At 29.4% G+C, this 23,360-nt stretch overlaps 1 long non-coding RNA gene across 1 annotated transcript; it reads right to left on the reverse strand.

Moving 5' to 3' along the window:
* Window positions 1-5,357: 5,357 nt before the first annotated feature.
* Window positions 5,358-7,850, reverse strand: LOC126899116 (uncharacterized). Its single transcript, XR_007702484.1, has 4 exons — window positions 7,656-7,850; window positions 7,480-7,587; window positions 6,558-6,743; window positions 5,358-5,786 (listed from the first exon to the last, which is right to left on the reverse strand). It is a non-coding gene; the product is annotated as an uncharacterized LOC126899116 (long non-coding RNA).
* Between the last annotated feature and the right edge of the window lie 15,510 nt (window positions 7,851-23,360).

The following is a 23,360-nucleotide window of genomic DNA, read 5'->3' on the forward strand; positions in this document are numbered from 1 at the left end:
TTTATATTAACAACACTCCTTTAAGTCTTGTATAAGTGTTTATAAAAACAATTAAAAATTAAATTAAACCTTTTTTTTTTGTTGTGCAATATTTATGTACGTTATATATATACAATAAACATTAGTAACAAAAAAAGTTAAACGAACTTGTCGAATTAAAATTAAAACAATGTCCAATAACAAAATATTGTTGAAATAAATAATTATAAATGAATTATCATTGCGATATTGTGCTTTCGCATAGGAATAATTATTTTTTGTATACCGTGAATTAATATGGGAAATTGGAGACGTTAAAAATTGATTATTTGGACCAATTTTACCTCTTAGGGTGTTGGATAAATCTACCGAGTACGTAGGAGATTGCAGCATAGTGAGAGGGCTGGCAAAATACTGAAGAGGTGCTGAGACGGGGGTCTAGGACATTTCGCCGCCAGACTCTTGATATATAAATTTATTATTAACGCCTTTTCGAAAAATTATAATTATTTTAGCCTAATCCTTCATTGCACAATGCCAGTATAATGGTAAAAAAATTAATTATTTATATAATGTCGCAAACTATTTAAATTTAATTTACACTTAATTTAATTATTATAATTAAATGTTATCATAATTATAATATTCGTTGTTATTCTTTCATTTTAACAATTAATACTATTGAAACAACTATATTTCAAGCATACTAACGCTCTTATTAAAAAACTTGTATATGATCATACATAGATAATATTATCTATGCATTGTATATTACATCATAATATATTGTTGACTTGGCGTGTAATTTCACTTATGATTTTGAATACTCGGTTTATAGCGTCATATCGTGTAGAAATATATATTTTTCTCCATTCTCAGTAGGTGTTAAGTGGGGGGGATACCTTACACTAAATATTCTACGTCTTATCGAGACGACATCAAGAAATTCTTTATTTGTAATTGGTATTTTTAATAATAAAAATTGATCACTCGTGGCAAATATTATTTAAAATTAAAAGTATATTAAAATATTTAACTCCAAAAGCCACAAAAAAATGATTAAAAAATTGCGAATATGTATTCGGAAAATGTTACCATTATCAACGCTTAACAAATACTTATTTTGTTTAATTCTGAATGGTGGTGGTGTCAAAGCCAAAATTATCACACATCTATAAACTAAATTTCACATAGAAATACTTGGTGTATTTCTATGTAACATTATATATAGAATCTATAGAAACATTCATTTAGTTAAAATAGAAAAGGAAACTTTATTAGATAATAATAATAATAATAATAGGTTGGATTGGGGTAGTAAAGATATTTTAAAATATATAGATTATTACATGACATATAATAGAATCATTTACTTAGTTAAAATTGTAAGTACAAAATACATTCACAAATTAATTGCAATAAAATATACATTTTTAAATATACAACCGTATAACAGTTATAAAATATATTTAAGGGTCTCGTAGATTTTACCGGTACCCAAAACTCTTTTAATGGTTGGATTTGAGTCAGGTAAATTATTTTGAATTCTGAATCGTTTAAATTCCGAAAATGAATATTTATATAAATAATTTCAATACGACATGTGAATGTGACACAAGTTTAAGGTCATATAAAACTAAAATACTTGGTGAATTATGAACTTGAAGGTGTGCGCATCTATTCATATAATAATATTTATAATATTTATATATGTATTTATAATAATAATGTTTTTTTAGGGGCTTTAATAGCCAAACAAATATCTATTATAAAGTTACTCAAACAGTTTCTTCCATTAAGAGACAAATAAAATCTTCTATATCTAATGTTTGTAAGGTACACAAGGTATTAGGTATAATATGGTAATAAGTTCCAACCAAATAGTTCAGATGTTTCACTCTACCTCCAAACAAATGACACTTACTCTGTTTTTGTGTTCAACATTTCTATAGTAATTCAAATTTTTTGGTAATTTGTTACCGTACAAATTATTTCTAATAATACTATTATCTGGAGTTTTATTACAACCCGGAGTTGGTATTGATTTGTTGGAACATTTTTCAACTTCCATATCACATTCTTTAAATGATATCTTACTGATATCATTTTGAATTGAATTAATTTGACTCTGATTTTTTTTAATATTTTCAATATCAACACGTTCATTTATTATAATGCTATTGTCTTTTAAATAAGTTTCAGGGGAAACAATCGTTTCAATTTTCAAAATACTTTACACCTACTCGCACGCATCCAATTGATAAGATTTATATATAAAAAAAAAAAAAACTTGTATAAATTCTGCAACATTACAACTTTCATGTGGTAAAACTACGCCGGGCTAAACGGGTGTCTTTTTATAATAGGCGCTCTTAATAGGAGTTGCTGTACGTTTGTACGTTTTAACGGGGCCATATTATATAGGAGTGACTTACTCGTTTAAACTACAGACTCGTTTTATTAGAGTACTTTGCTGATTCGTTTCTTTATTGTTTGGAGTAAAATCGCTCAACTTGGGAGTTGGAATTGTAATATAGGTCATTATTTTATAAAACTGAAAACAAAGCATTTTTCTAATGTTTGGTTTAACTATGAATCTCTTGATCTATTATTGCTAAAATATAATATAGTCTATTATTTGTAATTATATTATAATTTTATTATATTATTTGTAAACCTAGAGGTAGAACACTTTTGCAATGTTTGGATTAATTGTAATTCCCCGAATTATTGTTACTAGATCATGAAGTAAATATTTATAAACATATTTGAAAATTATTGCATTATGAATCTCTTGATCTATTATTGCTAAAATATAATATAGTCTATTATTTGTAAACCTAGAGGTAGAACACTTTTGCAATGTTTGGATTAATTGTAATTCCCCGAATTATTGTTACTGGATCATGAAGTAAATATTTATAAACATATTTGAAAATTATTGCATTATGAATCTCTCGATCTATTATTGCTAAAATATAATATAGTCTATTATTTGTAAACCTAGAGGTAGAACACTTTTGCAATGTTTGGATTAATTGTAATTCCCCGAATTATTGTTACTGGATCATGAAGTAAATATTTATAAACATATTTGAAAATTATTGCATTATGAATCTCTCGATCTATTATTGCTAAAATATAATATAGTCTATTATTTGTAAACCTAGAGGTAGAACACTTTTGTAATGTTTGGATTAATTGTAATTCCCCGAATTATTGTTACTAGATCATGAAGTAAATATTTATAAACCTTTTTGAAAACGATTACTATATGAATTTTATAAAAAGACAAACAAAATATTTTAGTATACAAGATGAAACGGAATGAATTGAAGAAAGGAAGAAAGAGAAGACCTCGGGAGTACCGAAGGTAATCCTCTTTCCGCGTGGTACACGTTTGCGACTTTAAGTTTTTTTATTTTGTGTATTATTTATTTATCCGTTTTTTAAGCGTATCAATATTTCATATGTTTTTATTTTGATTGATTATATCTTTATTAACTACTACATTTTGCGTTATTATTGAACTACTAAAAATATAAGTCAGAACAAAAAGATTGTTCCATATAAATACAACAGAATATTACTATCATTAACTATAATTACTTTATTACACACAACCTACAGAACCTACAGTTTTTGAGCAGAATACATCATAATTATTAACTAAAGCCAAGTTCTTGTATTCTAGATTCTTATCTAATTTTTAGTATTAGACGAATTAGTTTTGAAAATGTCCGACACGTTTTTCAAAGAACTAATATGAACGGTCTATATTCAATATATTTCTGAATTTATCTAGGACCCCGAAAAGGTTTTTGTTGTCAGTGGCAATTTTTAAATACTCGCACACATTTTTAATGGGTCGATTTACTACAATGTTCAAAATCTTTGCTAGTATAGTTATATTTTCTTAAACATGCCATCACCACACATTAGACGTATCTAATAAACCACTCGAGTCATTCCTTTTAGATCAAATATTTATTTCTCTACCACATCTAATTAATTCAATTTTTTTGTACAAAGCTTAATTTTTATTTTTCAATACATTTAACAGCTTTATTACAATCGTTACTTCTATTGTTATTGTTACGCGTATACTATTCCGTGATACATTATTTAGATAAAAATCAGGAAATTCAATGCATACATAGCGAGCAATTTCATTTATTTAATATTTTAGAGACATATTTAAGTGTTAATAAATTTTTAAGTTAAATTGAAACTCGAACCAATAAAAGCGACTAAATGCTCAAAGACACGAAATCGTCAATGCAACGTTAATGATGCTAATTGATAAAAGAATAAAAAATTTATATAATTTTTATACAAAATTAAATAAAAAACTATAACTTAATAAAAAAATTTATGAAAAATTATAATAAAAATAAAATAATAATAATAATAATAATAAAATTAATAATAAAATATAGTGTTGGTAGAGTAATATTATTACTAATAACACGCGGTATTTAAAGGTTGTTTTTAGTGATAATTAAGATTTCTTTTGTCCATCTGTTGCTTGGAATAATAATAAGTAGATTATTATTTATTATTTAATTTACAAGTGGGAATAATGTTCTGGTAATCTGCCTTTGTAGTAGTTATACTTCCTATACACAACACAAATCGTACAATGTTCGTAACCGAACTCTACTAGAATTAGTGACTTGTTTAAAAAGATAGCCCGAAGGGACTAACGCCCCGAGTTGTAAGATACTGGTCTGGCACGAAGTCCCCCCAGCTAGGTGAAATCTAGTTTGTAATAAAAAAATTAGTTTTATTATTCAAAATAAATAATAATAATAATAAAAAAAAAAAAACGGTAGCACAGCGTGGTCGCGGCACAATGGAGACGTTGCATAGTTGGGTCCGGTATAGATTTAATCCGACAGCGATTAAAATCGGTATCGCGAGAAACGCTTCCATGCAAATCCGTAGACGGCGTTTAATTTTTAGAAAAAATTTACGGATAATTGCAAAATCAACATCATCGACTCGTCGTATCGAAATAAAAATACAAAACCCATAATTTTAATACGAAAATAGCGCATATTTTTCAATACGGCAGCCGTTTGCGTGTAGGAGATGGGTCGTCGGGACAAATTTTTTTTTCTTCATTTTGTAGTACATAAAATAAGCTTTAATTTTATACGTGTTTAAAGGACACGCTGTATTTCCGGGACATTTTCAAAAATTAAGTTGAAAAAGTTATTTTTTTGTAAAAAAGTTACTATTTTAAATCCCCCCCGACGAGCAGGTTAAGCGTTAGATTTTCAAAAAAATGATATCGAACGAAAGGGAAATATCTAAGGTGGTTTCAATACAAGCAAATATTTTTATTTGTTAATTTTTGAAAAAGTTATGGCAGTTTTAATATTATTAATAAACAATAAGATATACATTTTTAAATATACAACCGTATAACAGTTATAAAATATATTTAAGGGTCTCGTAGTTTTTACCGGTACCCAAAACTCTTTTAATGGTCGGATTTGAGTCGGGTAAATTATTTTGAATTCTGAATCGTTTAAATTCCGAAAATGAATATTTATATAAATAATTTCAATACGACATGTATTGAATGTGACACAAGTTCATATAAAATTAAAACACTTAATGCGTTATGAACTTAAAGGTGTGCATCTTTTCGTTTATTTATACTGAAACATTTATAACAAAAGACGAAACGCATTCAACTAGCGATGATTTCCCAGACTTTTTGTTTGTTTTCATTTGAGTTTTAGTTAATACTAGATATGGAATTAGTACAAGTTTCAATGCGTTGCTTGTTCTAGTATCTAAATAAAAATCAATTAAAATATGATATGTATCAAAAATTAAAATAGTAATAACAACTAATACAACAAATATATATATATATATATATATATATATATATATACAACAAATAATTTAAAACAGATTTTGGAGATTCATACGTTTTAATTTTACATGTTAAAATAGACGAACCACAGTGACTCGCTTATCACGCACTACTCAATTAAACAAAAAATAAAAATATTGATTTTAAAAATTTAAAATATCGATTTCTTTTAGTTCAAAATCTATAAGTTATTATTAATCATTAACCACCACGATTTAATTAAGAAAATTACTTTCTTAATTAAATCGTACCCCGTAAAATAACATATTTTATGATTTCATTTTCGTAAGGAAATATACTAATGAACATATAGATTAAACAAAATATAAATGAAAACACAATTGAAATTAACGGATTAATACATAGCAGAGCTGTGAACTATATTAATATATGAGTATTATATAATAACTATATTAATATAGTATATTAATATATACTATATTAATATAACTATATTATATATGAGTATTTCAAATACAGCAAGCCTGAGGATTATTCATAATAAGTCGATGAAATGACATAAAATTTTTTTTTATAAAGACTAGTTTAAATCCCAGGACTTATAATTATGTCTCTGGTTAAATTACACAATATCAACATAATATTTTTTGATATTTTTAACTTTTTAAATAATGGTGCATACAAGTCACAGGATAGACAATTAATAATCATACAATAATCTTACTAAATAGTCGTATAGTATCGACGAGTTGTTTTAATAAGTCGTTAGCATTTTCACTATCTTTCACTAAATTTCTATGCGAGCTCAATAAGTCGTTTGAAAACAAAGTCCACTTTTTTAATAAAGTACAGCCAATTATGTCGATAGTTTTTTGTTTCTGGATATTTCATAAAAAAATCTTCAAAAAACCTAAAACAAAAATATAAAGTAATATAAATAAATAAATAAATAAATAAATAAATAATAAGTAGACACAACATATTGCTTTTTTTTTTTTTTTTATAGTTTCAACCAGTATCATATTTGAAAATAAAAAGTAAAAAAAGTTGCTGACGAGTTGATAGAAATATTACGTAAATTTTAATTTTAATATTAAAACATACATTGATTACTATCGCATTGTAAAAAAAATACACACGGACAACAATATTAATTACTAATATTTATCATTTTTTTTTTCTTACCGGACTATATCCTTTAGGACTACATTAAATAGGCCACGATTTAAAATTTTTTAGACAAATGACGACCAGTTATAATGCTATTATAAACCGCAAGTTTCAGCCATTCTTATTTCCAGTGTTTTTTAATCTCATCCAAGTCAGAAAAAACCCAATTGCGCTTCACCAAACTTAAATCGGCAAAAGTTTGGTGAAGCGCAATTGGGTTTTATCTATTTCAATATTTATATTAAATAAATAAATAAACGAATTGGACGTATTAGCATAAAATCAAAGGTCTATGATTATTTTATATAACAACTATAAGTTTTCATGCACGTTAACTATTTTAACTTGCACCCATACATATTTAAAATTTATAATAAATATTTAAAATAACACAGTGTATATTACCGAGCTTTGTCTTTAAATAAATAATTTATTAAGTCTCGTAAGCGTATTTCGAGCATCGTTAGATAGATTACCTTGTGTCGTCTAAGTTCTTTAATAACAACCTCTATCAGTTTACTTTTGCATCAGTCAAAAATAAAACGACCACCACCATTAGTTGAATACATCAAGCTCATAGTAGACTAAAAGTAATACGTATTATTTTTATAATTTGTCATACTCGAAGAATAAAATTTTATTAGTATACTACCTGCTATTCTATAGCTATATGCTATGCTATTCTATAGTCCATTCTATTGGTTTATACGTTCCATACTTGAAATTCGATTCAGTTAGAGATGAATGCGAAGAAAACTTATTACAATTAGTTTGCACGTTTACACCATCATCACTTGATGATTTATTACTATTTAAAACGCTTCCTGAATCGATAATGCCATCCAAATTTTTATACTCTGTTATACGACAGCCGTAATTATTTAAAAAAATCACCTATTTGTATTCAGAATACAAAAGCGTAACGGCCAAAAAAACTAAAAGCAATAGTCGAATACTATAATTTAAAAAACGTACGAGTTACAGATATATAAGAACCTTAATAAAATTAGTATCGATTTCCGCGACTAAAGTAAAACTGCCGTATTAACACATTTTAAAAATTATAATACTTAAACTTAAACGATTACGACGCCCCCCAAATTAACGAGGCAAACAAAATAGGAAATCACGATTTTAAGTTTAAATTAATTTACAAATTCTAGGTCGGGGGGAACGTGTAATATTATGTTTGCGGTGACGTTTTGTCAGGTAGATATTTATTATCAGTGATTATATGTAATATTATGTTTGCGGTGACGTTTTGTCAGGTAGATTTGTAATATTAGTGATTATATGGCTTATTCGCCCTTCTAAAAATTGTGGCGGACCTGTGTGGTGGAGCCACAACAAAATAACCTTTTGTAATATTTTAAATGGAACATCAACGAGCGTTTTGATATGACAATGATTGTATTGGAACTAAATATTTCTAATGCTCGACTAATATTTATTTGAAATGTTCGACATAACTTATAACAACGGCAAAGTGTGTTAACTTTAATTTATTAAATATTAATTATTTTTAATTATTTTAACTCCTCGATTACTAAAAGTAATCTTTAAAAAGTAATCTTTTAGTAATCTTAAAAAGTAAATTTTATAATAACGCTCGGTCTGATAAAATCGAAACGTTTTGTTTTTACACCCGTCCGGTTTGTATCTCGATTAATAATAGCGTTTAAATCAAAACAGTCGTAATATTATAGATTGGCAAATAGTGTTTATATTATAATAAGAATTCATAACAAATAATAAATTCTATATTACAATAACAAATAAAAAATTTCTTCGTGTCGTCTCGATAAGACGTAGAATATTTAGTGTAAGGTATCCCCCCCCCGCTTAACACGTACCGAGAACGGAGAAAATTATATATATTTCTACACGATATGACGCTATAAACCGAGTATTGAAAATCGTAAGTGAAATTACACGCCGTGTACAAATATTACACCAGATTTCTGATTTAACTCGGGGGACACTGGTCAACACTGGTCAACACTGGTCCACCTATAATATAATAATAACATGAGATAATGATAACATGAGATAATGATAACACGAGATAATGATAACATGAGATAATGATGACATGAGATAATGATAACACGAGATAATGATAACATGAGATAATGATAACATGAGCCACGAGGGTGTATTGATAATAATTTTTCTTTAGTTTACCGTGTTCGGGTTAAGGTAAAAGGCTAGTTCCCCAACGACACTGCAACGTTTTAGAGACGTCGCGAGTAGCAGTGTTCGCGAGACATCCGACGACCGTCTTAGACTCGTCGTTCTATAAACGGTCTTTTGACCAAATCGAGACAAACTCGGGACGTCGTAGAAACTTGCTAATGTCACGCCCTAGGACACAGTCCGCGCACGACCTATTTAGGATGATTTATAATATATATATATATATATAGATAGATAAATAAATAAATAATAGCACAATTATACGTAACTAAAATGCTACGCTTTTTGTGTAACTAAAAAAATTCAAAAATAAAATTGTGCAAAATTATTATTATTTTGAGAAATATTAAGTGGACAGTGTGATATAAGAATCACCCTGTGTATATATATACAGGAACCTCTAGGAAACGTATATTTGACCGTTAATAATGGATTATTAATAATAATTAAATATATCAACTTGTAATTATAAGGCTATGGTTTATTAAAATATCAATACATCAAAAACGTCTAATATCGATCGATGGCGTGTGAAAAATAAAGATAAAACGATTGTAATTTCACAATGCATAATATGGTATATATTATGCATTATATATATATATATATATACCATATATGTATATATATATATATGTATATATATTATATATACACCATATATGTATATATATATATATATGTATATATATTATATATATACCATATAACTAATACGTAAAATATACTTTCAAAATTAAGATTATACATGACAACAAAGATGATGGTTTAAATAGATTTAACTTGTACCTTTTTTATAATTGTATAACAGTAATAGAAATAATTATAAAATTAAATAAAGTAAATTAATTAAAAAAAAGTTTCACGATGAAATAAAGTCAATAGTTAAAAAATACAAAGTCAAATAAAAAATGCCAAAATAAAATTAATGCGTCAAGTTTAGTTATTATTGAGGTGGACATATAATGCCCATGCACTCAGACCTGTTGGTCCATTGTGCGCAAATGCATAAAGTTAATCGTAATAGTAATAGTAATAGTAATATTAAACGTAATAGTAATTTACTATTTGCAAGATTCTTTTGCTCGAGCACAAAAAGTTACAATATTTAATATATTAATATTAATATATTAATATTTAATATATATTCCTGTGAAATATAACTACTAGAAATATCTAAAATATTTAATAAACAAATATAATATAAATAAAAAAAGTAGGTTTACCTCTTACATCTATCATTTCCGCGTTTCAACCAACTCTACCAACAGAGGCTCTTTTACTTGAAATTCCGTGACATTTTTTACTCGAGTCTAAAAATAATTTTTTTTTTATAAAATTCACTTTATTATTATACCATCAAATACAAATATATGTATTTGATGGTATAATAATTATAATACATTTTTTTCTAACCACAAAGTAAGCCGAAAAATTGTGATTTTTTGAAATTTTCTTTCTTTCCATTTGATGATGCACATAAAGATATTCGTCGACATGACAATTGATCATTGGATAATTTTTTTAATATATTAATTTTTAATATTTAATATTTTTAATAGCATCGGAAAAATCATTTCCTCCGAATGAACTTAATTTTTTTTTTAACTGTAACGTTTATTTCTTTTATTATATTTTAAAACATAACAATAGTAGTAGTAGTCGCGTAAACAATAGTAGTATTCGATTTATAAATCGAATTGTTACCATAAGTCAAAAAAAATGTCGGGTTTACAAGTAAGTCGTTTATTTTTTGAAACATTTTTACACCGGTAGTAATAGGAAAACGTTTTAAACAATACGTATTAAATTCTTTTTCTCGAACATGTGTGGTCTGATTTTCAGAAGTGGAACGACTTATCATTTGCATTATTATTTCTCGGTTTTCAATTATTCTATTATCTATTTTTATTTTCATTTCAGCCATTTGAGCGATTACAACATTTATACAATCTATAAATATATTATATATATATTTATATATAAATATATTATATATATTTATATATAAATATTATATTTANATACATTTGTGTTATATAAAAAGCATATGTTATTAAATATACGCATACGTACACAGAGCGATTTTCTACCATAACCCGCTCGATTACTTAAAAACGAGACTGGTCGATAACAACTCGTACACAAATTATAATTATACGCGCAAATTCATTATATACACAATTTTGGGAAAATAGCCGCCATAGATATAATTTTGTAAAGGAAGAAATTTAAAAAAATCTATAACATAATCTCGCTTTCTACTGAAGAATTTGGTATAGACGGTACAGATTCATCGAGGAAAGACGCGTTAATAGATATATTGTCTTTTTGTGCTTAACGAATAAAAAAACAACGACTTGATAAATAAATTTAAATTTAAGTAATCTTAAATCATTTAAATCGACAACTTAATTACATGTTAATTAAAACTTAATTACTATTAATTAAATCATTTAAATCAACAACTTAAATCATAACCGTAATTATTATTGTTATTACTACTTAAGGTAGAATCTTCATTAACAGGAAATAATTGGCCAAAATCGTCTATTCGAGAATCTAAATTGATTCTGAAAAATGTGACAATTAATATTTTCGATATCTCCCTTACTCGAAGACGATCAACTAAATGTAATATTTAATACTTTCTTCGGTATTGTGTAATATTCCCTGTAAAAATGGTTATGTCTATTAACAATCTGTGCACGAGTAAAAAGCAAGTAGTCGCTTTGCGCGATAAATAAGGCGGTTATTTACTTTTTCAGATGTAAAATAAAATTTACTCTCCCGTTAATCTTTATCGTATTTATCGATTTTCTAAGTAGTTTTATCCCGGTTAAAGTGAATTTTTCGTTATTTCGATGAAAGTAATAAAGTGATATTTAATAATATTTAATAAGAAATTAAGCAAGTATAAATTATAATAATGTTAAAATGGAATTTTTTTTAGTTACTGCCCAAGTTACTGCCCAAGTTACTGCCGCCTTATTAGTTACGAACGGCGTGTTGTGTTTACCGTTTATTTTTTTAAAATTATGCAAAACATTAGTGCCTATATCTATAACTCAAAAATTCTATAAAATCAAAAAATCTATTACTCGCCGTCAGTTGCATACGTTTTTTTTATTTTGTATTTTTTCCATATTATTTTACACGTATCGACAGGTTCTACTATATCTATTAGCGATTTTTGGAAATGTTTCCATGTCGAAGGCTTCAAATTACCAGTAGGGTACAAAAATATGTACTGTTGTAGACTTTCAAATTTTTTGCGACTACTTCTGATCCTTATATTATTCTTATATTATACAATATCCTTATATTCTAATCTTCATATTCAATAATTATTATTATTATTATTATTATTATATTATAATAATATAATTATATTATTATAATTATTATAATTATATTATTATAATTATTATAATTATATTATTATAATTATATTATTATAATAATTATATTATAATTACAACTATATAAAATTATCAAGTTTATAACAAAAAAAATTACACACAATTCCAATCTATGTACAACATACTCGTGACTAAAATGATTTTCTATTGTGAACTAAAACTAAAATAAAATTTACAATAAAACACATAGGTTACGGTTACAATTTACAAATAAAGTTACTCTAAGCGTACTGTTGAAGTGTAATGAAGTGTACTGTGTTCTGGAATACTCGGCGGTTTTATCCGACTGCAATAATGGCATAATAACGAAACTAGATTTAGCGTTAGGTTTTTTCTATAGCGACAATTTTTTGATATAATTTCATCGGCGGGCCAAAATCGCAAACATGACGAGTTTCCGGTAACAAAAACAAGTTACAAAAAACAAGTAACAAAAATTCCGAGTAAACAGCAACGACGACGGGGTATTTCATAGAAATCGGTTTTCTTCGAAAATGTTTCTCCAATAATTACTAATTTATCACGAGCAATATAAAACGATTAAAACGATTAAAACGATTATCATATTAAAACGAGCGATATTATCTAGTAAAACGATTATCGTATTAAAACGAGCGATGTTATCTAGTAAAACGATTATCGTATTAAAACGAGCGATATTATCATTAAAACGAGCGATATTATCATTAAAACGAGCGATATTATCATTAAAACGAGCGATATTATCATTAAAACGATTATCATATTAAAACGAGCGATATTATCATTAAAACGATTATCATATTAAAACGAGCGATATTATCTAGTAAAACACAACATCTCCAAAACGAGCGATATTATCTAGTAAAACACAACATCTCCATTNATTAAAACGATTATCGTATTAAAACGAGCGATATTATCATTAAAACGATTATCGTATTAAAACGAGCGATATTATCATTAAAACGAGCGATATTATCATTAAAACGATTATCGTATTAAAACGAGCGATATTATCATTAAAACGATTATCATATTAAAACGAGCGATATTATCTAGTAAAACACAACATCTCCAAAACGAGCGATATTATCTAGTAAAACACAACATCTCCATTCATTTTTAAGGTCACGCGGTCGTTTTTTTGATAATTTGAAATTATTAAAAATTATGATAGTCGTAATGACGAGTAGTAATGATAAGTGGACCACAGTCCGCTAGTACCTAAAAGTAGGACCCCTACGTTATTGTGACTTTTCCCACACACACACACACACACACACTAGGTTATGTCGTGATTTACAATTGCATTGCACGGTTTGATTTAGATTTGATTTTTTTTTCGTCGTCAATCCTCAAATCGGTTTCGTCAAATCCGTTGTAGAGGTTTTTCATCTTTTCTCACCACCGTTTCTATGCAATAGCTCGCACGCAATTTTCATATTTAAAGGTACTACACTATATAGTACCTTTATGTACTGAAATATAGATAACTAAAATATAGATGAAAATATAGATAACTGTTGAGGGGCTACTACGATTTTAGTATATAGCGAGAGATTATCTAACGGTCCGAAATACTCGATATCGCCGGCTACGCGGATAAGTCTATGCATATTATGGTAGATGATATTAAATGATGTGCATATTATGGTAGATTATATTAAATGATGTGCATATTATGGTAGATGATATTAAATGATGTGCATATTATGGTAGATGATATTAAATGATGTGCATATTATGGTAGATGATATTAAATGATGTGCATAAATTTTCTATCATAAATGTGCATAAATTTTTTTAAATGTGGAAAAAAAGTGAAGCAACAGATTATTATTGGCGTGTTCGATATTTAAAATTTTTTTCACACATTTTTCATCAACAATAAAGATATTTAAAGACGATATAGATTATTGGCGTGTTCGATATTTAAAATTTTTTTCACACGTTTTTCATCAACAATAAAGATATTTAAAGACGATATAGATTATTGGCGTGTTCGATATTTAAAATTTTTTTCACACGTTTTTCATCAACAATAAATATTGTTATAGCCGCGTGCGTGTAAATATCGAGTTTAACAATACTTTTTAAAACAATACCACGACCAGTATATAGCAATAATTGCCACGTTATAATAATGATATAATTATAATCGTTATTAGATTATAATAATTTCCACGTTCTACGATTTATAAAATTGTACTCGGTACAATTATACACAATTCTAAGTGTACCATATACACTTAGAAATTGCCAAGTGTATATGGCGAAATAAAATTTTTTATTAATTAAACGCATTAATATTTCAACATTTCTTCGAGTCGTCGGCGGCATTCGACGATATACTCGTCGATTTTAACCATGAGCTAATTAATTCTTTTGTAACTCCGAGTAATATTGAATGTTGATAATCAATATTTAAATATTATTTAATATTATAAATATTAGTATTACTATTTTTAGTATTATTATTATTATTAGTATAAATACTGATATTAGTTACTAATCCTCTATGTGGGGCACGGTGGTGGTAACATCAGAGATGTCGTCGTTATGATATTCTTCTTTGGCGATCGTGATTATGAATTATGATTAATTTCGGTGTAAAAAATCATTGTCTGTGCGCAATGGAGCCGCGCGCTCGGGAAAACGAGTGCGGCGGCGGTCCTGTAAATATTTTCCTCGGATAGCGCGCGTTTGGAACAACCGTAGTATCTCCGATACTGTACTGTATCTCTAATAGTATACGGTGTATACTATACACGATAAAAATGATTTAGCCGGTGCGTNTAGAGATATAGTATAGTATACTATACACGATAAAAATGATTTAGCCGGTGCGTCTAACGTGAATCCTTTAATAATAAAATTTAAAACAGAGTTGCATTATATCGATATTATTATCTTATATTACGTTATATCGTGATATTATTATCTTATATTACATTATATCGTGATATTATTATCTTATATTACGTTATATCGTGATATTATTATCTTATATTACGTTATATCGTGATATTATTATCTTATATTACGTTATATCGTGATATTATTATCTTATATTACGTTATATCGTGATATTATTATCTTATATTACATTATATCGTGATATTATTATCTTATATTACATTATATCGTGATATTATTATCTTATATTACGTTATATCGTGATATTATTATCTTATATTACGTTATATCGTGATATTATTATCTTATATTACATTATATCGTGATATTATTATCTTATATTACGTTATATCGTGATATTATTATCTTATATTACGTTATATCGTGATATTATTATCTTATATTACGTTATATCGTGATATTATTATCTTATATTACGTTATATCGTGATATTATTATCTTATATTACGTTATATCGTGATATTATTATCTTATATTACGTTATATCGTGATATTATTATCTTATATTACGTTATATCGTGATATTATTATCTTATATTACGTTATATCGTGATATTATTATCTTATATTACGTTATATCGTGATATTATTATCTTATATTACGTTATATCGTGATATTATTATCTTATATTACATTATATCGTATTATATATCAATATAATACATTTTACGATACATCCCATTTTCAGACATTTCTTTAGCTTCCGTTATAATAAAACGATTGGCAAAAATTCATCGGCATCATCGGGCTTACGTATACAATTACTATAGTACAGTCATACCACAAAGCGCTACAACAAAAACATATACGATAAAGCGCTACGACAAAAACATGACCGAAACACCCCATAAATAGAGCGTAAAATAAAGAACTGATAATAAAACTGATAATAAAACTGATAAAACTGATCGTTTTGATAATGGCGGCCCGTCAGTATTAACCGTAATTTCAATTAGATATATTAGATATATTTCAATCAGATATATTGGATATATTAGATTATCGGATAAAGCATATCGTTTGTGGTTATCTAAAAATATACCATCATTTTTACCGTTACACTACCGTTTTGTTGTTGCTGTTGTTGTCAATACCATCGAGAAGACCAAAACGACGGTAGTAATGGCCACAATTTATTACTCTTACACGGGTGGGTTTTCCTCCGAGTTTTAAGTAATGTTCTAGCAGCATCGTATACGTTCATATTTAATACGTTCATTAAACGTTTTAACGCGACCCGATTATTTCGATTAGTAATCGAGAAACGGCACGTCGTAGTTGTAATATCGTCGTTATATAGTTTGTTAGTAGCAATATAGTTTGTTAGTAGCAATATAGTTTGTTAGTAGCAATATAGTTTGTTAGTAGCAATATAGTTTGCCTCGATGCTCAATTCGTTTTCTAAATTAACAATAATTTCATTGGAGTTTTCATTCATTAGGATATCGTTTCAGATTTTATAGTCAATTATAAGGATATCGTTTGAGACGTCGTTTTTATAGTCAATTATAAGGATATCGTTTGAGACGTCGTTTTTATANGCCCCATAAATAGAGCGTAAAATAAAGAACTGATAATAAAACTGATAAAACTGATCGTTTTGATAATGGCGGCCCGTCAGTATTAACCGTAATTTCAATCAGATATATTGGATTATCGGATAAAGCATATCGTTTGTGGTTATCTAAAAATATACCATCATTTTTACCGTTACACTACCGTTTTGTTGGTGTTGTTGTTGTCAATACCATCGAGAAGACCAAAACGACGGTAGTAATGGCCACAATTTATTACTCTTACACGGGTGGGTTTTCCTCCGAGTTTTAAGTAATGTTCTAGCAGCATCGTATACGTTCATATTTAATACGTTCATTAAACGTTTTAACGCGACCCGATTATTTCGATTAGTAATCGAGAAACGGCACGTCGTAGTTGTAATATCGTCGTTATATAGTTTGTTAGTAGCAATATAGTTTGTTAGTAGCAATATAGTTTGCCTCGATGCTCAATTCGTTTTCTAAATTAACAATAATTTCATTGGAGTTTTCATTCATTAGGATATCGTTTCAGATTTTATAGTCAATTATAAGGATATCGTTTGAGACGTCGTTTTTATAGTCAATTATAAGGATATCGTTTGAGACGTCGTTTTTATAGTCAATTATAAGGATATCGTTTGAGACGTCGTTTTTATAGTCAATTATAAGGATATCGTTTGAGACGTCGTTTTTATAGTCAATTATAAGGATATCGTTTGAGACGTCGTTTTTATAGTCAATTATAAGGATGTTTGTCATATACAGTTACTCTCTGAAATTACTTGTTCATTTATGCTACACAAATTATTAGAAGAAATATTTTCAACGCTTTCAGAATCAGTTTCAACGTTTAATATATATTATTAGAAACGTTAACATTTAAATTTCGTGTCGGTGAATTTTCTGCATTAATAAGTTGTTCAATATTACTTAATATTCTACTATATAATATTATATTATACATTTATATTACTATATAATATTATATTATACATTTATATTACTATATAATATTATATTATACATTTATATTACTATATAATATTATATTATACATTTATATTACTATATAATATTATATTATACATTTATATTACTATATAATATTATATTATACATTTATATTACTATATAATATTATATTATACATTTATATTACTATATAATATTAATATAATACTACCAAGTTCCATGTTACTTTTCTCGTCTTCTTGTATTCTTCGTTTTAGTTGTCTAGACGACGACACTCTATTTACCGGTTTTCTGTATCTTTTAAGAAAACGGATAAAACTTTTATTTGTCAAACTTTTTACTTTTATTTAAAAGTATAAAAATCTTTTTATACTTTTCACGTGTTGTTATTCAAGTTGGTAGTTTGTAGTTGAAGTAGTTTCTTGAAAATTTTAATTGAAAATCTTACAGTCTAGTTTTTGCTAATTGAGCGTATAATTTAACAATAATTATAAATATTAATATATAACAACAATAAATATTCAGAAATATATAACAACAATAAATATTCAGAAATATCAGCCTACACCTCATTTTTGTTGTAAAACGACATATAGGAACGAGTAAAATAATACAATTCTACCGTGTTCCATTTTGTCGGTATTAAAATACAAACTTGTCCATTAAATGTATAAAACCGTATTATAAATGTATTAACCGTATTAATGTATAAAACTGTATTATAAATGTATTAACTGTATTAATGTATAAAACTGTATTATAAATGTATTAACTGTATTAATGTATAAATGTATAACAAAATGTATTAAACGTATTAATGTATAAATGTATAACAAAATGTATTAAACGTATTAATGTATAACAAAATGTATTAAACGTACGAGGACTCGTATAAAATATTTGCTAAAAATCTAAACACCTGAAGAATACCACGTTATAATAAAGCGTACAAAAGTGTTTAATTCCGTTTACTTTTTAAAATTACTTTTTACTGGAAAACGATTACTTTTATTTTATAATTTGCAGCGTCCGCAGCAAAACGTCTCTCGATACGACAACAATTTTTTTCTACGCTCGGCAACTACCGCCGATACAACGTTAATTTTCGCTCGGCGCCGACAATCGTCAACGCCTTACCGTCGCGGTATGTCAATAGGAATTCACCCGATTATACCTATTAAGGGTATAATAAATATGTATTATTATACATATTGATTATACCTATTAAGCGTATAATAAATATGTATTATTATACATATTGATTATACCTATTAAGCGTATAATAAATATGTATTATTATACATATTAATTATACCTATTAAGCGTATAATAAATATGTATTATTATACATATCAAGTATAATTAATATGTATTATTATACATATCAAGTGCCATTCGGCAGACCCACAATTTCACCACCGGCCATATATTAATAGGAGCGGATGTATTAATAGGAGCGGATATATTAATAGGAGCGGATATATTAATAGGAGCGGATATATTAATAGGAGCGGATATATTAATAGGAGCGGATGTATTAATAGGAGCGGATGTATTAATAGGAGCGGATGTATTAATAGGAGCGGATATGTTAATAGGAGCGGATGTATTAATAGGAGCGGATGTATTAATAGGAGCGGATGTATTAATAGGAGCGGATGTATTAATAGGAGCGGATATGTTAATAGGAGCGCATGTATTTTTTGACGTCTGGCTCGCTCGGTGAAAAATATTCACTCGCTCGCAGTACTATACTCGATAAAACCGTCGTATTTGATCGGGGGGTCGTATTTGGTCGGGGGCTAGTATTTGGTCGGGGGGTCGTATTTGGTCGGGGGGTCGTATTTGGTCGGGGGGTCGTATTTGGTCGGGGGCTAGTATTTGGTCGGGGGGTCGTATTTGGTCGGGGGCTAGTTGCAGTTGCAGTTGCAGTTGGGCAGTGGCCCGGTACGGTCACCACCACGACTCGATTACAATCTAATTCGCGTACGCCTAATGAACGTGTTTCCTCAGAACACCGACTGATCCGTCCGAGTCTATTTTCTCCTCTCGTCTTGTTCGCGATTAACACTACGCCTATACTCCCCCTCTGGTCGTACGCTCGTTGCTCGTCCTAAGCTAGTCCGTCTTGCTCGGACGGACTAGAAAAGATAGCGGGGGATTGCTTATCCCGTCTCTGCTGTACTATCTCGTGTCGAACGCCCGTCTCTGCTGTACTATCTCTCTCGTCCAACGCCCGTCTCTGCTGTACTATCTCTCTCGTCCAACGCCCGTCTCTGCTGTACTATCTCTCGTCCAACGCCCGTCTCTGCTGTACTATCTCTCGTCCAACGCCCGACTCTCTGAATCGTACGCAGCAATAGCAGCCGGTCTCGCTACAACGATTCTACTACGGCAGCCGGTCTCGCTACAACGATTCTACTACGGCAGCCGGTCTCGCTACAACGATTCTACTACGGCGGTCGGTCTCGCTACAACGATTCTACTACGGCAGCCGGTCTCGCTACAACGATTCTACTACGGCGGTCGGTCTCGCTACAACGATTCTACTACGGCAGCCGGTCTCGCTACAACGATTCTACTACGGCGGTCGGTCTCGCTACAACGATTCTACTACGGCAGCCGGTCTCGCTACAACGATTCTACTACGGCGGTCGGTCTCGCTACAACGATTCTACTACGGCAGCCGGTCTCGCTACAACGATTCTACTACGGCGGTCGGTCTCGCTACAACGATTCTACTACGGCAGCCGGTCTCGCTACAACGATTCTACTACGGCGGTCGGTCTCGCTACAACGATTCTACTACGGCAGCCGGTCTCGCTACAACGATTCTACTACGGCGGTCGGTCTCGCTACAACGATTCTACTACGGCAGCCGGTCTCGCTACAACGATTCTACTACGGCGGTCGGTCTCGCTACAACGATTCTACTACGGCAGCCGGTCTCGCTACAACGATTCTACTACGGCGGTCGGTCTCGCTACAACGATTCTACTACGGCAGCCGGTCTCGCTACAACGATTCTACTACGGCGGTCGGTCTCGCTACAACGATTCTACTACGGCAGCCGGTCTCGCTACAACGATTCTACTACGGCGGTCGGTCTCGCTACAACGATTCTACTACGGCAGCCGGTCTCGCTACAACGATTCTACTACGGCGGTCGGTCTCGCTACAACGATTCTACTACGGCAGCCGGTCGGTCTCGCTACAAATTCTCGTACGACTTTTCTTTCGGCCTTGTCGGTATTGTTTTTTATCGCATAACAAACCAACAGACGCTTCGTTCCACTCGACACCGCCCGCGCTTAATCGTAACACGTAGGATTAGATACGGGCTCGTCGATACCACCGTTGTTTTGCACTATTGACGGTCCGATTAAATGTACCAGTCTGTCATTGCACGACGATGACGCTCAAATTAAATCTACCAGTCTGTCATTGCACGACGATGACGCTCAAATTAAATCTACCAGTCTGTCATTGCACGACGATGACGCTCAAATTAAATCTACCAGTCTGTCATTGCACGACGATGACGCTCAAATTAAATCTACCAGTCTGTCATTGCACGACGATGACGCTCAAATTAAATCTACCAGTCTGTCATTGCACGACGATGACGCTCAAATTAAATCTACCAGTCTGTCATTGCACGACGATGACGCTCAAATTAAATCTACCAGTCTGTCATTGCACGACGATGACGCTCAAATTAAATCTACCAGTCTGTCATTGCACGACGATGACGCTCAAATTAAATCTACCAGTCTGTCATTGCACGACGATGACGCTCAAATTAAATCTACCAGTCTGTCATTGCACGACGATGACGCTCAAATTAAATCTACCAGTCTGTCATTGCACGACGATGACGCTCAAATTAAATGTACCAGTCTGTCATTCCACGATATATATATACGCTCTTTTAATGTCTCTTTTAGTATCCAAGTAGTATCCATACAAGTATCCGAGTATCCGAGAATAACAAGTTTATTCGGTAATTTTTCAAAATACTCTTTACGCGGGACGCAAAGAGTATTTATAATAATATATATAATTAAATTATATTATAATATTATAATTAAATCTGCACGTGTTTATTACATTGAGCGTTCGGTAAATTAGCAAACCGGTTTCTATTTTTGTCATTGTTTGTAACAATCACCCGTTTCCTTACTCGCTGAATACTCTGTATACACGTGGTAATTATATACAATACATATATACATGTGTATTAATATATGCTACATATATACATATATAGCATATATACATATATACTATATACATATATACATATATAGCATATAATACATACCTAATCTAATGAGTAATTCGTAATTATATGAATTACTACATTAAAGTATTCATAATATAATTACAAAAAAAAAATTTAACCTACTGTTTACGTATTGATTTATATTTTCTCGGATATAAATCATCATCGGTATTAATCAGAAAAGGATCACAACTCACGGATTTTTTCCCGGGTACATGAAAAATTTTACCGCCGCCGCCTAGGTCGTACTCGAAATGATACGTCACTGATAAAAAAAAAAAAAAGTCGGAGCGACTTACTTTTACATATAAGAGCTATAAAACACGATTGAACCAACTTATTATTATTATACAGTTTTACAATACAGCGCGTATTCCATTTTTTAACCTATACCGCGCGACTCGACATGGTTTCTACGGCGACAGTATCGGAAACGATAAACAATAAACGCCCCGAAAATAATTATAAATAAATAATATTAATTTATTTTTGAAAATTAACTAGATGTATCGTTTACGGGCTGACTATATTAATTTAGTGAAATTTATACCGGAAATAATGTAAATTTAGTGAAATAGACGAAAGCTCTAGAGACAAACGTTTGATGCGCCGTTTGCGGTTTACGAGGATATTTCGTTTTCCGATTCCTAATTATTATTAATCGCTACAACGTTTGAACACATACCGCGGTGTAATCAACACGCACGCNCCTAATTATTATTAATCGCTACAACGTTTGAACACATACCGCGGTGTAATCAACACGCACGCTTACTATGTCTAAAAAGTCTTTCAATCTTTGTATAGTGATGCATATCGTTGAAGTAAGTTTCATAATGTATAATAATATCATAATGTATAATAATGTAATAAATAATATTAATATATAATATAATAAATAATGTAATAAATAATATTAATATATAATATAATAAATAATGTAATAAATAATATTAATATATAATATAATAAATAATGTAATAAATAATATTAATATATAATATAATAAATAATGTAATAAATA

The sequence above is a fragment of the Daktulosphaira vitifoliae genome, unplaced genomic scaffold (genome assembly GCF_025091365.1).
Source record: "Daktulosphaira vitifoliae isolate Bord-2020 unplaced genomic scaffold, ASM2509136v1 Scaffold_2, whole genome shotgun sequence".
Taxonomy (NCBI): domain Eukaryota; kingdom Metazoa; phylum Arthropoda; class Insecta; order Hemiptera; family Phylloxeridae; genus Daktulosphaira; species Daktulosphaira vitifoliae.